Source organism: Artemia franciscana, chromosome 1 (assembly GCF_032884065.1).
Source record: "Artemia franciscana chromosome 1, ASM3288406v1, whole genome shotgun sequence".
NCBI lineage: Eukaryota > Metazoa > Arthropoda > Branchiopoda > Anostraca > Artemiidae > Artemia > Artemia franciscana.
The window spans coordinates 56,148,659-56,166,241 of NC_088863.1; the positions used below are offsets into that span (position 1 = coordinate 56,148,659).

General features: G+C 35.3%; 1 protein-coding gene across 4 annotated transcripts in view; it reads left to right on the top strand.

Moving 5' to 3' along the window:
* Positions 1-13,905: 13,905 nt before the first annotated feature.
* Positions 13,906-17,583, top strand: part of LOC136031546 (uncharacterized) — a 611,644-nt gene continuing 607,966 nt past the window's right edge. For 2 of the 4 annotated variants that reach the window (XM_065711229.1, XM_065711224.1), the window contains exon 1: positions 13,919-13,993. The gene's annotated coding sequence lies outside the window, so the exon portion shown is untranslated. Of the gene's footprint in view, positions 13,994-17,583 lie in introns of all 4 variants that reach the window. The other 2 variants (XM_065711218.1, XR_010618532.1) reach the window with 2 other exon arrangements.

Sequence of the window (17,583 nt, forward strand, 5' to 3'; positions counted from 1 at the left end):
AAGCGTTGAGACTACAGCTCTATGACAGAAATGATACAATAAAGCCTTTTGAAAAGTATTGCTAAGTACTAGGGTATGCATTTAGTCAAAATTAATAAAGTTGTATATATTTTAAGCGATGATACGACAGCCCTATGAGGCAAATGGTAAAAGAAAATTTATTAAATAGTATTAATTTGTATTAGGCTGGATATAAAGTCAAAATTAATAAAGTCCTTTATATTTAAGTTATGATAGGACAAGCATATGAGGGAAATGATGCAAAAGAGCCTATTGAAAAGTATTGTAATAGCCTACTGAAAAGTATATATCTTAGTGAAGATACTAGAGCTCCATGAGGAAAATGATACAATAGAGCCCTTTTGAAATGTATTGCTTAGTATTTGGGTACACATAATGTCAAAATTATTAAAATTGCAAATAATTTAAGCGATGATACGACAGGCCTATAAGGGAAATTATAAAAAAGAACCTATTGAAAAATATTGCTTAGCATTGTGGTATGCATTAAGTCAATATTAATAAAGTTGTATATATTTTAAGCGATGTTACGATAGCCCTATGAGGGAAATGGTACAAAATAGCCTATTGAAAAGTATCGCCTAGTATTGGGGTGTACATAAAGTCGAAATTAATAAAGTCTTATATATTTTAAGTCATGATACGACAGGACTATGAGGGAAGTGACACAAGAGAATATAATGAAAAGTATTGTAATAGCCTATTCAAAGGTGTATATTTAAGTGGAGATACGACAACCCCATGAGGAAAGTGATACGATACAGCCTTTTGAACTGTATTGATTAGTATTGGGGTACACATAATGTCGAAATTATTAAATTCAAATAAATTTTAAGCGATGATATGACTGACCTATGAGGAAAATGATACAAAAAGCCTATTGAAAGTATTGCTTAGCATTTGGTATGCATAAAGTCAAAATTATTAAGGGCTGTATATATTTTACGTTATGATGTGATAGCTCTATAAGGCAAAGGTTACAATAAAGCCTTTTGAAAACTATTCCATAGCATTGGGGAATGCGTAAAGGCAAAATATGACTTCCTTTAAGGGAATTGATACAATCAAGCCTTTTGAAAAGCATTTTCTAGTACTGCAGTATGCATAAAGTTGAAATTAACGAATTAAGTTGTATCGAATGTATATATTTTAAGCGATGAAACGACAGCAATATGAGAGAAATAATAAAATAAAGCCCTTTAAAGGCGTTGCTTAGTCTTGAAGTTTACATTAAGTCTAAACTAATAAAACCATACATATTTTAAGCAATGATACGAAGGCCCAATAGCGGAAATGATGCAATAAAGTCTTTTTAAAAGTACGGCATAGTTCTAGGGTATGTACAAAATCGAAATTCAACAAATTATATTTATTTTAAGCGATGCCACGAAAACCCTATGAGGGAAGTGAAATTATCAAACTTTTGAAAAGTATTGCCTAGTATTCGGATGTGGATAAAGCCGATAAAAATAAGGATGTATATATTTCAAGGGATAATGTGACTATCCTATGAGGGAAATGATACACAAAATTATTTGAAAAGTATTGCTTAGTATTGTGGTATGAATAAAGTCTATATTATTTACTCTCTCTCTCTCACTCTCTCTCTCTCTCTCTGTCTCTCTTTCTCTCTTTCTCTCTCTGCACCTGTGTGTTTAAGCAATTGTTACCTTATCTCTGTTTCTTTTCTTTTTTTGGTTTATTTTCTCTCTCTCTCTCTCTCTCTCTCTCTCTCTCTCTCTCTCTCTCTCTCTCTCTCTCTCTCTGCCTGTCTCAGTGACTGTTTTTGTGTCTCTTTTTCACTGTTCCTATGTGTCTGATTGGATGTTTGCTTATCCCCGTGTCTGTCTTTGTGTTTTTGTGTATCTAACTCTGCACACACGTATGTGTTTTTGTCTCTTTCTATGCCCGTGTGTCTGGGCTGATGTTTGCCTATCCCCGCTTCTGTTTTGCCTTGTTTGATGGTGTATTTTTTTTTCTCTTTCTCTCTGTGCTTGTGGGTTTGAGCAGCTGCTTTCTTGACCCTCTCTCTCTCTCACTCTCTCTCTCTCTCTCTCTCTCTCTCTCTCTCTCTCTCTCTCTCTCTCTCTCTCTCTCTCTCTCTCTCTCTCTCTCTCTATTTCTCTCTCCTTCCCTCTTCTCTCTCTCTCTCTCTCTCTCTCTCTCTCTCTTTCTCTCTGACTCTCTGTCTCACTCTCTATCTTTCTCTCTGTATCTGTGTGTCTGGGAAGTGAACTATGAGCCAGAAGTGAGTAACAATGAATATTCTCTTCCCCTTGGAGTTACAGTTGAGAATTAGAATAAAGTATTTGAAGTCAATAATGTCAAGCTCTTCACCAAGTCTACAGGACCCATTGGGATTGCAAATTCCAAAAATTCCAATGGATTTTTTCCTGTGGCTGTTTGATCTTCATCTGATTGACTACATCGTATTTCAAACGAACTTATATGTTGATTGGAAAGGTGTTTCGTTCACCCCAACTACTCGAGATGAAATGCAAGTTTTTTTTAGCAATAAATATTCTAATGAGTGTCAAGACAGTATCATCATATCGAGATTTTTGGTCAAGTCACGATGAACTCAGAGGTATTTACAACTCTGGGCTGATTAATATGAGTCGTTTCAGCTGACTTCTTGCTCATGTTTATCTCAATGACAAGTTGATATTACCCCGGAAAGAAATTGACAACTATTATAAGCTCTACAAGATCAGACCTCTCATCGACAAGCCATGCTCAAGCTTTTGAAAGACTTATAAGAACTACCAAAGAGTAGGCCGTCGACGAAAGTATGGCTAAAATTCAAAGGAAGCATTGTTTTCAAGCAGTATTAGCCTATGAAGCCCATAAAACCGAGGCTACAGGATCCGGGTTAGACCAGACACGCAAACCGTAAAGATCTACCCAAACTCAAAGCCGAAAGAGCTGAGACGAGGTGATTCGAACTACACTGTGAGGTCAAATGGAATCTGTAGTGTACGCTGGAAGGACAAACCATGTATATAACTACACTAAGAACTACTTTATTTCTTTTCACCAGATGGGAGATTTTTCTGCGTATGTGTCAAAGTGGTCACTACCAGAGACCATCTTATATTTCATTTCATAGGGGGAAGTAATTTTTTTAGTTCAATATTAGTCGGTTTCTAAGCCAAGAGACATAGAAGACGCAAAACAGGGGAATTTTCCGACAATTTCGTAATTTGTGCCGGAAAATTTCGTAATTTGTGCTTTCCTGTCAAGTAACCATAGTTTATGAGTTAGATTAAAGATTGCACACTGAACGAACAGTTTACCTTTTCTTTTTCTTATGATCATTTCCCCCTGTCTCCATCTTATTTTCCTTTTTACTACATTGTAGTAGATCTCCTGGGGAATCTAGTCAAGTATCTAGACATGTCGCATGATTAACTTTTATATAGGTCTCGAAAAATCCCATAATAAATTTTACTAGTAAGGAAGAGAATGTTATAGTTCAAGTCACGAATGCATTTCCATATAATCTCTTGGTCTATGGCATTCCAAAGGTAAATAATATTTGGAATGTCTGACAATTTACTATTTTTTATTTTTTATTATATTTTCTAAGTTGGCCACACCAACCAGAAAAGACGAATCTAGATTTTTGACTGGATCATAGAGCTAGTTACAAAAAAAAGTGCCACCCCCAATAGTGGGGCAAAAGAACCCATATAAGTAGCCCGAAAAGCAGTTAAATTATCAGTCAAACAGGACCAAGAACAGTACTGTTTAGATAGTGCAAATGAGCTTGAGTATGTGTCCAAAAATGATAATACTAAGAAAATGTTTAAATTGCTAAAAAAAAAAAATCAACAGGAAAAATCCCTTCAACAGCTAATACACTGGAAAGCAAGTGTGGTGAAATCATCCGATCGGAAGAAGGACAATTGGAACGCTATAGAGAACACTTCTCTGAGCTACTGAGCCCCGTCAATGCCTTACTGCCTCCTTTCTCCAATGCTGCTAGGGTACTTTATAATGTAAATATGGACCAACCGATTATAGCAGAACTACTAAAAGCGCTTAAGTATATAAAGAGTAACAAGACACGAGGAGAGGATGCAATTTTTTCCTAAATGTACAAGGCTTCGCCATCCCTATTATGCCTACTAACTGACCTGCTTGCACAAGCCTAGATGAGAAAGGCTTTTCAAAAGGCTGGAAAGGGTTAGTCCTCATTCAAGTCTTCAAAAAAGGGGACAAGAATGTTTGTGACAATTGCAGAGGCATTTCCAAAATTGACCATGCAATGAAAATCGTTTGGGTCATTCTCTTGAATAGATTTAAGGATGTGTGGGATAAGCCAATATATTCTCAACAAGCATTCAGACTAGAGAGGAGCTGTTTGGAGTAGACACTCACTCACCCAGCAACAGTACAACAGGAATCACCTACCATTGCTCATTGCTTCAATTGATTTTACTGTTGTTTTTTATTCCCTTGTCAGGGAAGAACTATGGAGGATTATGGCTGAATATGGACCACCACAGGACGTCATAAACATCATCTGAGGGGGATACATGGATACTGAGGCTGGTGTCCCTATTCTGGGTAACAATACTCCCAAGTTTACATTTCAAGTTCAAGTTCTATTTATTTTCATAAAATAACAATAACGAAAACAACATTCCAAAGGGCTCTATGGCCCGTTATTTGGGAAACGGCATACAATAAATAAAGAATCATAATGACAATACATTTGAGTCGGGTTTCAAGCAGAGATGTCTCCTATCACACATTCTATTCAAATACACAATACGTAGGATAATGAATAATGCCCTGATCAACCACAGAGGAGTTGTCTATCGTCAATTGGATGACTTTCCTCAATCTTTGACAGATTTAGATTTTGCAGAAGATGTTATCATGTTGAAGGCAACAGCCAACGGCTTACAGGACATGATTGACCATGCCTCCAAGACTCTGAGGCGCATTGGGCTTACCATAAACATCTCCAAGACTAAAATGATGGTCTTCAATCATTCTGCTCAATATCAAATCATCAAGGACGAAAAACCAATGAAAAATGTCAACAAATTCAAGTACCCGGTGTTAATTTTAACGCCAGATAGTGGAAATGGTAAAGACATTTCTTCTTGGATATCAGCAGCTTGGGGAATCTTTACCAGTCTGAAAAAGGTGCAATGGACCAGACGTGAGATCTCAACCAAAACAAAGTAAGATTCTATATAGTATCTGTTTGAACTGTGCTACTGTGCACCTAAGAAACATGAATTCTAAAGGCTGTATAGGCTAAGGTATGGACACGTTCAATCATTGCTGGCTTTGCTATATACTCCAAATTAGCAAATGGTCTAGAATTTCTAATAGTGAAGTTAGAAGCCACTGTGACCAGACTGAAAAGCTATCTACTACCATCAAAAGACGTTTCCTGAAACTTCTCGGCCACACTTTGTACCGACCCAAAGGTAGGATTTGTCAAAAAGTACTGGAACTGGCACCAGGGAGGCCAGATGAAAAATATGTGTCAAAATCCAAAAGGGACCCTTAGCTACGGGGTGGCTTCTGTAGGCATGGTGAAAGATGGGACAGATACTGGCTGAAGGTCACAGGGGATTCTGCCACCAACAGATCGAATTCTTTGTTGGACTTTATTCTAAAGTCCATTAGTGCCGGGCAGGACAGTTCTTCGTCTGGTTCTGGCCGAAAGTAAGGTAAAGAAGGACGATTATCCAACCATAGTTTAAAAGAATAGAGAAGCAAAGAGTTCACTTATAACAAATATTATGACACCAATTTTAAAAAGTCACCAACGTATTAGTTAATCTGGTTCACGAAAAATAAGGAATACTTTCATTGTCTTGCAAAAACATACCACAAGAATAAAAAATGGAACTAGATCTACGTTGTATGGGCAACGTGAAGTGATGTGGCAACCTTTGTTTGGATTCGTCGAGAAAAGCGTTGCGAGAACAACACTTTGTTTGTTTTCTTGCCTCGATTAAACGCTGAAGTTGTTAATCTGTAAGGTTCTTAAAATAAATACTGGGTACACCAAATCGCAAAAGTCATAAAACCTTCATTGCATCTAGCAAACGTTGTAAACCCCTCATCGCCAAAGATGATTGTAGCCTAACAGCCAATTATTACTTACAAGTCCCCTAAATGTCTTACCACTGGAACAAAATTGATCTTACCATCAAATACAACGGAAACAAATAATAGGCACACCAACTAGCAAACTTTACAAACCCCTCACTGGCGAATAAGATTATGAGCTAACAGCCGACTGTTGCTTAAAACTCTCCTATATATCTCACAATTGGTATCGGCCTATTTTTGGTTTCAGTGTGTGACTTACTACTGAGGTTGTCAACCCCTTTAAACTTTCAAACTGATATATCTTATGAAGGAATTCATCTACCAAAAAATGGAAGACATATACTTTAATGAGCACATCAAGAGCTATCGACTGCCGTCGAAAAAAAATTCATCAGTCTTAGTTCAAAATTTAACTTTTTTGCCGTTGGCGAAATTTCCACCGTCATCACTTAGAACGGAGCAAAGAATAAATTCTAATTTCTTTAACAATGAGAGAACTTTTAAAGTTTAAGAGCCACACCTGATACCAATTCTTTACCGCAATCCTAAGTGCAAGAAAACGAATGATAAACTCAGCTGAAATCACGAACAGAAATGGGTAGAAACAATAGATTTTCGGCCCCAGGCAAGAGTTCTACGAAGTTTTCCAAAATACAAAGTCATGTTCATCAATCCAGCCTAAGGTCCTCACTTTCCGTTAAAACCGCAGAAGTTAGACCCTTACCACTGTCTAGGAACAAGCTGAAACCCGTGTGCTAGAAGAAAAAAAACACACGAAAAAACCAAAGTCTTGCTCTCGCAAAATAATTTCAGTGCACTTTTTAACTCAATAATACAGGAAAACATTTTCTCTTATTTTGGTAAATGGAATGGTTTCACATGCAATAACAAATTTTAATTAAGGATTCTGATGAGTGCACATCCATTAGCCAACAGACAGTTGTAGCCAATGCATGTTGGTTAAATCCTTAACATATAATGCCAAACATCTTATGGCTTTTGGAGCAAGATTAATAATGGTGGAAACCAAGGCATAAAAAACAAAAACTATAAGAAAGAAAATGACCAACATCTTGACTTTATAAATAACAAGGGTTCCTTAATGCCTGGGTTTTTATTATTCATATCATATTCTTATACATCTTTAGACCTTGATATCCGAAATTGGTATCCAAATTAGATGTCAAAAGGGCTAGTTCAAAATCGTTTGATGGGAAAGGGGGGGAGTAATTAGTTAGCCGCTTAAGTGGATAATCTTTCATCAGCCATCAGGCCTAAATTCCTGTTTTTTAATCATTCAAGGAGGGCAACAAGGTTTCTTGGTGCCACTTCTCGCCTCAACCTTTCCCTTTCCCTAGCTATGAATATTTTAATATTTTATTTAGTTAAATTAAATCCATTAATAAAATCCATTCTCTTTAGAGACGACAGAAATTTAAAAATGAGAGTAAAGAATTCTATTTGGCAGGTGACTGCATAAAACATAAATGAAGACAGATGTAAAAAACCTATCGACACTAGAAAAGACACCTGGAATAAGTAAACAAACCTTCGATAATCAAATAAATGCAAGAATACAATTTAAAGGAAAACAAACAAATAAGCATGAAGAAAGATAAAATGAAACAATAAAACCCGAACAAGCAAAAAGAAAAACCAAGTATTGCGTGTGAGCTGTATCTACTTTTAAAGTAACCTAATAGAGTTTATCTTATTTATACAATTATTTCATGTTTATTTGACTTTTGTAATTCAAAAAGAAAACACAAATAATATGAAAAAAAACTTTTAAGTTGAAAAAGCTCAAATATTTTGTAATAAGAAGTTGTCCTGTCATCATCTATGCTTGAACTAGAACAAAAAAAAATATATGGCTTCGTGGGTTGGACAATTCATAACCGTGACAGCCGGAAGGTGTCCCAGTCATTATGGTAATAATTTTTCACCCCTGTGTTATTATATAGGGTTATGTGCTATAATAGAAAGTCTTGAAAGGGTTTATTCAATTATGAGATTAAGTGCCTTTTCAGTTACGAGAGCAATCAGAGGACAACAAACTTTCCTTCCCGTCCCTTTTAAACCCTTTGGTGCCCCAAACGTCATGTGGTATGGGATCAAAATATCAAATTACTGCAGTATCTTAATGAGGACGATTAAAAAGTCAAAGATAAGGCGAGCCCAGTTGCAACATAATCTGTGAAGCTACAGGGGGCAGGGGCACTTCAATACACAATCACTCAGTTTCAAAGTACAGGTTTCATGTTATTGATTATACGATTTATAATCAATACTGAATCACTGACTTGGTTCAGAGTTATGTCACCCATGCATCTTTTTTTCAGGGTTTACTATACTGAAGATACGTTCGTAAATTATTGGGAGATAATTCCTTCAATCACAAATTAGAAGTGATTTTTCTTTTTTGAGGGTCAGTTTTAATTCAGAAGGTCGTGACACATTTTGTTGCCATCCTTCTCCCCCCTCGGTCGATGGGTTACCTTTGTACATAGCATTGGTTCAATATTTCAAGATTGTCATCAAGAAATCAGGGGCCCAGAAACGAGCTTCCTAGGCTGACACGTGCTCTGCATGTGCAAGAGTAAGGGCCCTAAAATTTTGAAGTACCCCATATAAAGCAAAAGTACTACGGATCCATTTTAGCATAATGGTGGGTAGATTGTACCCAAATGGTGGAGCTAAAAGGAGCATTTTAAAATATGAAATAGAATATTCTATTCTTCTATTACTTCTATTAAATAGAATATCTGGTGCTATTACGAAATAGAAGTCGAGAAATACTCCAAGCACTGCTATGGTTTTCAATGACCTTTCTTTTTTAATGAGATGAAGGCGTCCCATTGATGAGTGAATTAAGGACTATTAAATTTGAAAGTTCTCAATCAGCCTTTATCAAAGGGAGCTATGGGTTCTAGCAAAGTCAACATGAGTACCAGCTCAAATTTTTCAATATAGGGAGGCGGGTATATAAATCAAAAATGGGAAAACTTATCCTTAGAAATCTGGGGGAGGGAGTATTTGTCGATGTTTTAGAATGAATATTCCAAAAAGATACATTTGTATTGAAAATGCTCAACAAAAGTTTTTTTTTAAATCTACAAGAAAGGGGATAAAATATTTGGGTTAATGTCCCTTAGCCTACCCTAACTCAAACTGCTGAATGTCATTCATTACTATCCTGGGAGCAGTTAAAGATTTTAAATTGATACTTTAAAAGTGTGTAAGAGGGGGGGGGGGAAAAAACCAGAAAAATATGAGTAGGCGGCTATACTAATCTAAGGGGCTAGATATATTGTTACCTTTGTCACTAATAATAGTAATTTTGGAATAACAGGATTTTAAATAGCGGGATTTAGTTTGCATCATATTGGTCCAAAAGTTTGGAATCTGATCCCAATAGCTGCGAGAAATTGTAGTGATAGAAATAAATTTATGAAGCTATTAAGAAATCATGTTGCTAGTCTCCCATAATATTTTCCGTTGTGAGTGTTGAAGTTTGATTTCCGCGAGAAGTGCACATTAGTTTAAGCCGAAGTAATGGTGGTTATTTCTTTTGTTTGTGTTTATTTTTTTTTGTAAAATACCACGCGCTTAAGTATGCAATTAAGCATTTGCGCTGTTTGTTAATATGGTTTAATTTTTGTTGTAAATAAACATGTATCTATCTATCTATCTAACCAGCTAATGTTAAATATTATATCAGGACAAAAAAAAATCACTGCCCCCTTCCAAAAAGGACTAACGAGGCCATCACTGGCTCGGTTCGTTTAACAGACTTGAGTCCCTAACGGAAGTGTTTCTGAATGTTGTTGGGTAGAAAAGAGCTATAAGATTTTACCCTTCTGGCTCCGGTAGAACTTTAAAGTTTGTAGAAGATAGCAACTATTAATTGAGAGACATCAAAGTATCTAAAAACGTTTAAAAAATGCTGTGGGAAATGGGGTTCCAAATAAATTAGAATTTTTATTTTTTTATTTTTTTATTTATTTACAAATCAAGCTAATAGTTTACCCCACCCTGTGACTACTTATACCTGTTACACCTCTTTTGATGTGTGATCGTTTATGGACACTTGAGAGAATAATCGAATATTTTAATGAAGAGACTTGGACACAGAATCTACCCCCCCCCCCATGTTAATAATATTATTTTACACGTTTTCACATAATCATAGAAGAGTGTAAAATATTATGAGGAGGCTAATTCAGTTTCATATTTTAAGACTTAGGATCCATTTTATAGAAAAAACAAATCAGAGGGCTCACCACTACCCTTTTTAAAATTAACAAGTGAAAAAAAAAATTTTAAGCTGAAAGTAAGGAGCAATTTGAAACTTAAAATGAACAGAAACTATTACATATGTACGAACAGAAATTATTCTGTATATGAAAGGAGTTGCCCCCTTCTCAACACCTCACTCTTTACGCTAAAATTTGTTAGTGCTTTTATAAAAGCTTCTTTTCGTTCTAAATAAATGACCTTGTGTTTCAGGAGTCGTTCTTAAAGAATAGGGACAAAATTTGGAATTAGGCGTAAAGAGCGAAGTGTTGGGAGAGGGCAACTCTACTCAAAAATGAAAATGAAAGTGAAACTTTGAACTGAAAGATGAAAAATGAAAGTGAAACTTTGAACTTATATATTTGGAATGAACATAACGGTTGGATTCTTTTGATATATCTGTACGCATAAAAAGTTATTTTTTAGAGTTTTGGTTATTATTGAGTCGGGCTACTCCTTACTCACAGTTCGTTACTACTTACTCTTTGATTCTGACTCGAGGTATCAATGCCTCCTTGACTGCAGAATTTAAATACAGTAATTTTAATGAAAATTATTGAAGTCCACTAAAAATATGTTATTTAGGCAGCATAATAAGCGTAACTTCTGTGCAAGGGGTCGAACCTTTAATTGGAATTTTGATTCCAATTTTAATATGTAGATGATGTGACACACCTGGCGGGAATCAGGATCATCAGAAATTTTTAAGCCTTTGTAATCGGGTGTCCTAATTAAGGCTGCGGGGTCTACTTTTTATTTATTTTTTTTTTTAAGTTTTTACCGTTTTATTTATTATTTTTAACATTTGATTAAACAGACTGGTCATAATATACTTGAGCAGTGATCGTGTAATCACAAATTCTGAGATTCATTGTTCTTTTTATGAAAGTAAAACAGATTAGAGCCACCCTATCTATTGTTTATATGTTTCAAGGCTCCCCGTGAGCCCATTATGCACCTCGCAAGAGTTACAAAAATATCCATTTTAATAAAACAAATTGAAAGGATCGAGGAAAGACGTTTGACGGGTAATTTAGTGCGTGCATACTTAGGCTTCTTGAGGCGTTCCAAATTATTCAAATAACTAATTTCGAGCCCAATGCTTCAAAGCTGAATCAAACAGTTCGTGGTAACGAACTGTAGTAAGGAGCTACCTGGTTCAATAGTAACCGAAACTCAAAAAAAACGGAGTTTTGGTATCAATAGTTGCATCAAAAGAATTGCATTTTAATGCTGATTTTTAATATATAAGTTTCATCAAGTTCAGTTTTACCCATAAAAAGTTAAAAGCCCGAGAAAGTTTGTCTTATCTTAGAAAATAGGGGGGGGGGAAATCCTCTAAAAGTCTTAGAATAGTAACGAAAGTCACACCATCAGATTCAGCGTATCAGAGAACCCTACTGTAGAAGTTTCTAGCTTCTATTAACAAATTGTGGAATTTAGTTGTTTTTTTTGTCAGGAGATAAATCACGGAAGCGTGTTTATTTGTTTGTTTTTTTCCCCAGGGGTGATCGTTACGACCCAGTTGTCCTAGAACGCCGCAAGAGGGCTCATTTTGACGGAATTGACAGTTTTTGTGCCCTTTTTAAGTGACCAAAAAAATTGCAGGGCACCTAGTCCCCCTCCCACGAACATTTTTCCCCAAAGTCACTGGATCAAAATTTTGAGATAGCCATTCTGTTCAACTTAGTTGAAACTCTAACAGATATGTTTTTGGGGATGACTTATGCCCCCCATTCCCCGGGAGAGGGCTACAAGTTACGAACTTTGACCATTATTTGCATATAGCAATTGTTAATTAATAAGTGTGAAGATGTTTTTAGGGGGACTTTTTCACGTTCGATTGGGGGTGGGTCTCAGGAAGGAGAATACGTGGGATGATCTTTTCATGGAGGAATTCTTTATGAGGGAAGAGAATTTTCATAAAGGGGGGGGGGGCGCATGATATTCTAGCATTATTAAAAAAAAACAATGAGAAAATAAATATATTTTTTCAACTGGAATTAATGAGCAGCAATAAAACTTAAAACGAACATAAAATATTACTTATGCAAGGGGGTTTGTCTCCTCTACAATAGCTTGATCTTTAAGCTAAAGCATTTTCAGTAATTTCAACTATTTATTCTAGGTCTTTGTGATTCAGGGGTCATTCTTAAAGATTTGGGACAAAATTCAAGCTTTAGTGTAAAGAACGGAGTATTGACGAGGGGGCGAACCCCCTCATATAGGTAATAAAAATACACAAATATAGAAATTCGTTACATAAGTTAATTCGTAAGGTAAGCATGTTTATTATTAACAAAAACGTTCGTAAAAAATAGAAAAATCTAATTGCATTTTTAAGCAACCAGAAATTGGAGGGGGACTAGGCCTTCTCGCCCACCCCCTTTTTTTATCAGAATCGTCCGATCAAAACTATGAGAAATCCATTTAGCAAAAAAAAAAATATGTAAATTTCGTTTTAATTGGAGCCAAAATCAAAATATAGATTAATTAAAAAGCGTTCAGAAATTAAACAGAAAAACAAGTTTTTTAAACTACAAGTAGGGAGCGACATTAAAACTTGAAACTAACAGAAATTATTCCGTATACAAAAGGGGTTGACCCCTCCTCCACGCTTCACTCTTTACGCTTAAGTTTTTTATTGTTTCAAAAAGTAGAGTTGAGAGAAAGAGTAAAAGTTTAGCGTAAAGAGCCAGGCGTTGAGGAGGGGTCAACCCCTTTTACACACGGAATAATTTCTGTTCTTTTTAAGTTTTAATGTCGCTCCTTACTTTTAGTTTAAAAATCTTGTTTTCTTATATTTATTTAGTAGAGAGACAGTGTATTGTACATAGTTGAAATGAAGGCTAAATAAGGGTTTCAGTCTGCATAATCAAAGAGTTCAAAATAAAGTGTGGAGTCTCAGTGCTAAATCCGTTTTAGGTGTATGTACATATGTATAACAGTTTGTATTAAAAATTAGGAAAAGGGCTCGCTAATTTGATTGTAAATTCAAGTTTCTATTGTAATATCAAAATCCATGAGAGGGCAGCTAAATAAACTTTTAACGTTTTTTTTGTGGGTGCAGTCGCAGCTCCACATATACCTTTGATGCGATTTTTATTCTAGTCTTAGATTGATTGGTCTGAGATATTATGTTTTAGTTTCGCAATTCGATTTCTTTCATCCTTAAGGACCTTGTATGTAATAACTTTGTCCCCAACCCCCAAAAATACTGTAGAACATTCCCAGTTTGTCAATCCCTTTTGTTAATATAATGTATAAACTTTCTTCTTAACATACTTCTGTTTCATTTCAACTACTTGATTTATTGTCGGAATTTTGCTCAACTGAATTCTTAATCTTCTTACGATTCTCGTTCAACAACATGGTCAAAGCTACTTTTCAACTGTTCGACTTTCTACTATTTCCCTGTGTTTGGGATCGGCTGGAAGTGGCCTGCGCCATGGCGTATTTCAAACACATTGTCCATCCTGGGAAATCTTTGGAAGAGACAAACTTAGTTCTCTGCTATCCTTCATGATCGAAAGCTTCTTTGGATAATGACACACGAATTCATCGTTTAAACCAGAAATTGTGACTGTTTTAGGTGGGTTTCCGAATTGGCTTTCAGTAATTTATTAAGAACTTTATAACTTTATAACTTTACGGACCGGAGTGTTCAGTATATTGCAGCGAGAAAAAAACTAACGCTGAACATTATGTCCTCCTTTGCTACAAAATACCAGTCATACCATAATGTTATATTATTTGTTTTAAATTAATTATTTCCTTTTGTATAGTTGGTATTTTAGCTTAACTTATGTTTCAAAGTTTGTTCAGTCCCACTTTCTAGGACTTTAATAAAAGAATGGCCGAGATGTTTAAGTCATTCTTATGAATAAAAGATGGTAAAACACCAAAGACTCTGCATTTTGGTGACTCTGGAGTTAAACAAAAACATGTTCTCCCCAGATGAGTATGGAAGAATTCATAAGAAAGATTTAAAATAAATCAGAACTTCTTGCGAGGGGGTAAAGGGTGAAGTTTTTGATAAATTCAAGTGACAGAGAAGAGTAACGAGTTGTGTTGGTATCGGGTGGCTTGATGATTATCAAGGCGCTGGTTAAGTAGCCTTAGTAGTTAAATTTAGAATTGAAAGTTATAAGGACCGTGTTTCTATTAGACTCGTTAGACTCATTCATTCAATTTAGGGTCAAAGATCGTTTTAAGAGTTTTTTTCGGTTTTGTTTATTTTGACTGTAGCCGTCCAAGTATGGACTATGTATGTTTATAATTTGCTGGCCCACATCATAGCATATGAAATTTGTATAGTATGCTACTACTACTACTACTACTAATAACTCACTGCAGCATCAAGCCGCCTGAGGCCAACACAGCTACGCACGCTCCTCCTCCAACCTAATCTATTTAAAGCCTCCCTCTTTACACCCTCCCAGGAAGTTCCCATTTCCTTTAAATCCTTATTTATGACATCCTCCCAACCCAGGCAAGGACGACCTGCTTTCCGTGTAGCCCCAGACGGTTGGCCAAAAAGGACAATCTTCGGTAATCTGTCATCCTTCATCCGTAGAACGTGGCCTAGCCATCTCAACCTTTCTTTCATTATAGCCCCAGAAAGCGGGATTGAACCACACTTTTCGTACAACCTACTGTTTGAAATACGGTCAGTCAGCCGGGTACCCAGAACAATCCGTAGGCAATTTCTCTGGAAAACATCTAGTAAATTTTCATCTGCTTTTCGGAAGTTTACTTTAGCGACCATTAGGCCTAATGATGAAACATCGTTTCATGACTTCCCCTAATTTTGATTCCCCCCCCCCTAATTTCTTGTCTTACCTTTTCAGCTGTTGTTGTTTTTTTATTATTATTAGTAGGATATAGGGTATTTGTAATGTTTTTGCACGTGATTTAATAGCTTTTCAGAACAATTGTTTGCATTATTAATATTGAGCAATAATAATACTGCGAAACTATTTTAGATATTTTCAAGCTCATAATAGCATGGAACTAGACGAAATTTCACTTTTGTTGGTACTTGTGTATTATATAATACACACTCAAGAAGTGAGTTTTGGTGCCTCAAACACAATATTTCATTAATAATATTATGAAAACTACTAAAAAGAATTATGGAAGGGGGCCACCTAAAGCGTATTATATTAAATACGTGATTTAACTTAACCAAAATGCCAACCAAATATTTAACTGAAATATGGCTATAATGCATTTTCCCAACGAGCCGTGACAGAGTTAAAAGTGGGTAATGTCTCATCTTCGCGATACAAGTTCTCAAGTAAGTATTATACAATACACAAGTACGTATTGCTACTGTTAATTCTCACTGGTAAATAACGTGCGAAAAAAAATGTGTAAAATCCATGAGCTTGCTACAGTTATATGAATTGATGTACCTTTATGTCACTTAATTGCGCTAAATGTTTGAGTTGTCAGTGGTGTTAAGAATAAAGATAAATAACAAGAGCAATCTAAAACGTAAGATTCAAAAATGTTGATTCAATAGTAATTTAGACTAAAATGTAGTATTTTTCTATTCCAGTACTGACGTTGAATGCGTCTTGCACCCTTCATTGATAAGGATTTGAAACGAATCATTTCACTTTAGGATTTAATTTGTTATCTTCGAATGTGTCATTCCCGACTTCAACAAATTATTTACAAGGATTGCTTTACTTTCACAAACGCAAAATTAGTGGAGCATGTAGCAAAAGCAGTCTCTCGTTGTTATATATTAACTGAATTGTTATATACTTAACTTGCTGAAGTTGGTTTCAAAGGAAATTAGTATGAAACAAAGCCGGTTATAACTTCGAAGATCTTTCATCCATAATCTCTAAATTGTTTTTTTGTTATGGTTTCGTCGAGGGAAAAGCTTGCGAGAAATGCTTTATTTATGCAAGTAACAAGCAATAACTCCAAACTTATAAAAAGGCTAAACAGCATAATCATAGGGTAAAAATTACGTATCTCTTTAAAAGAAGACTGTTAAAATTCTCGTTTGTATAAATAATATACCATGCAAATAAAAATTGTTAAACAAGTACCTAGCTGAATATACGAGGATAAGAAGATTTTACCGCTTATTGTATTATTTAAGTTTATCTGGTTTAATCGACAAGTCTAAAAAGCTATGACATGAATCTAAATCATGAGACATTCCATTTTGAAGCCAGATTATTAAGCAGAGAATCTAAGCCCCAAATAAGTTTTGTATCCATTCTGGGACAAAAAAAATTGTAACACTGATTTTAATTAATATGTACTTTGAGGTTAGAGAGTCTATATTTGATATCTAGAACCTACACGCATTGGAATATACAAGACTAAATTTTTGAAGAGGGGGGTTGCCATGTACATTTTATGAGTGGCTGAGAAAGCAAAACAATTAAGGCTTACCTCTTTTAACGGAGCTTAGACACATCATAAAGGACTCTCTCCTAGGCTCCTTATGGAAATTATAAGCACATTTATCATGCGCTTTATATACTAAATGCAACGGTTTTTTTCTCTCTCTTATTCATTGTCAAACTATTTTACTTCTAAAATTAGTATTGAAGAAATATTTAGGGAGAAATATAACAAATCAAAGGTTAGAATAGCTGTGTCCTATTATTTTCAAAGACTATGTGTTTTACACTTTGACGTCCCTTGAAGCAAAAAAATAAAATTAAAAATAAACATCGTGTTTAGAAAAAATACAACAATTATAATGTTCCTTTCCTACAGTAATCACTCCTACGTTTGGAATTCAAGCGTAAATCCTCTTTCATTAGCTTTCTTTTTATTGAAGCTAAGGTATAATTAGTGTTTGTTACATTTCATTTTTGCTTGGAAAGTATCCATAGCAACGCTTCAAGTAGTGTATTTCTAGAAAGTTAATTAAATAAAAAAAAAAAAAATTTTTGCTGAAAGTAAGGAGCGACATTAAAACTTAAAACGAACAGAAATTACTCCGTATATGAAATGGGTTGTCCCCTCCGCAATCCCTCGCTCTTTACGCTAAAGCTTTTAATTGTTTTAAAAAGTAGAATTGTGGCAAAGAGTCGAACTTTAACGTAAAGAGCGAGGGATTGCGGAGGGGACAACCCATTTCATATACGGAGTAATTTCTGTTCGTTTTAAGTTTTAATGTCGCTCCTTACTTTCAGCTAAAAAAAT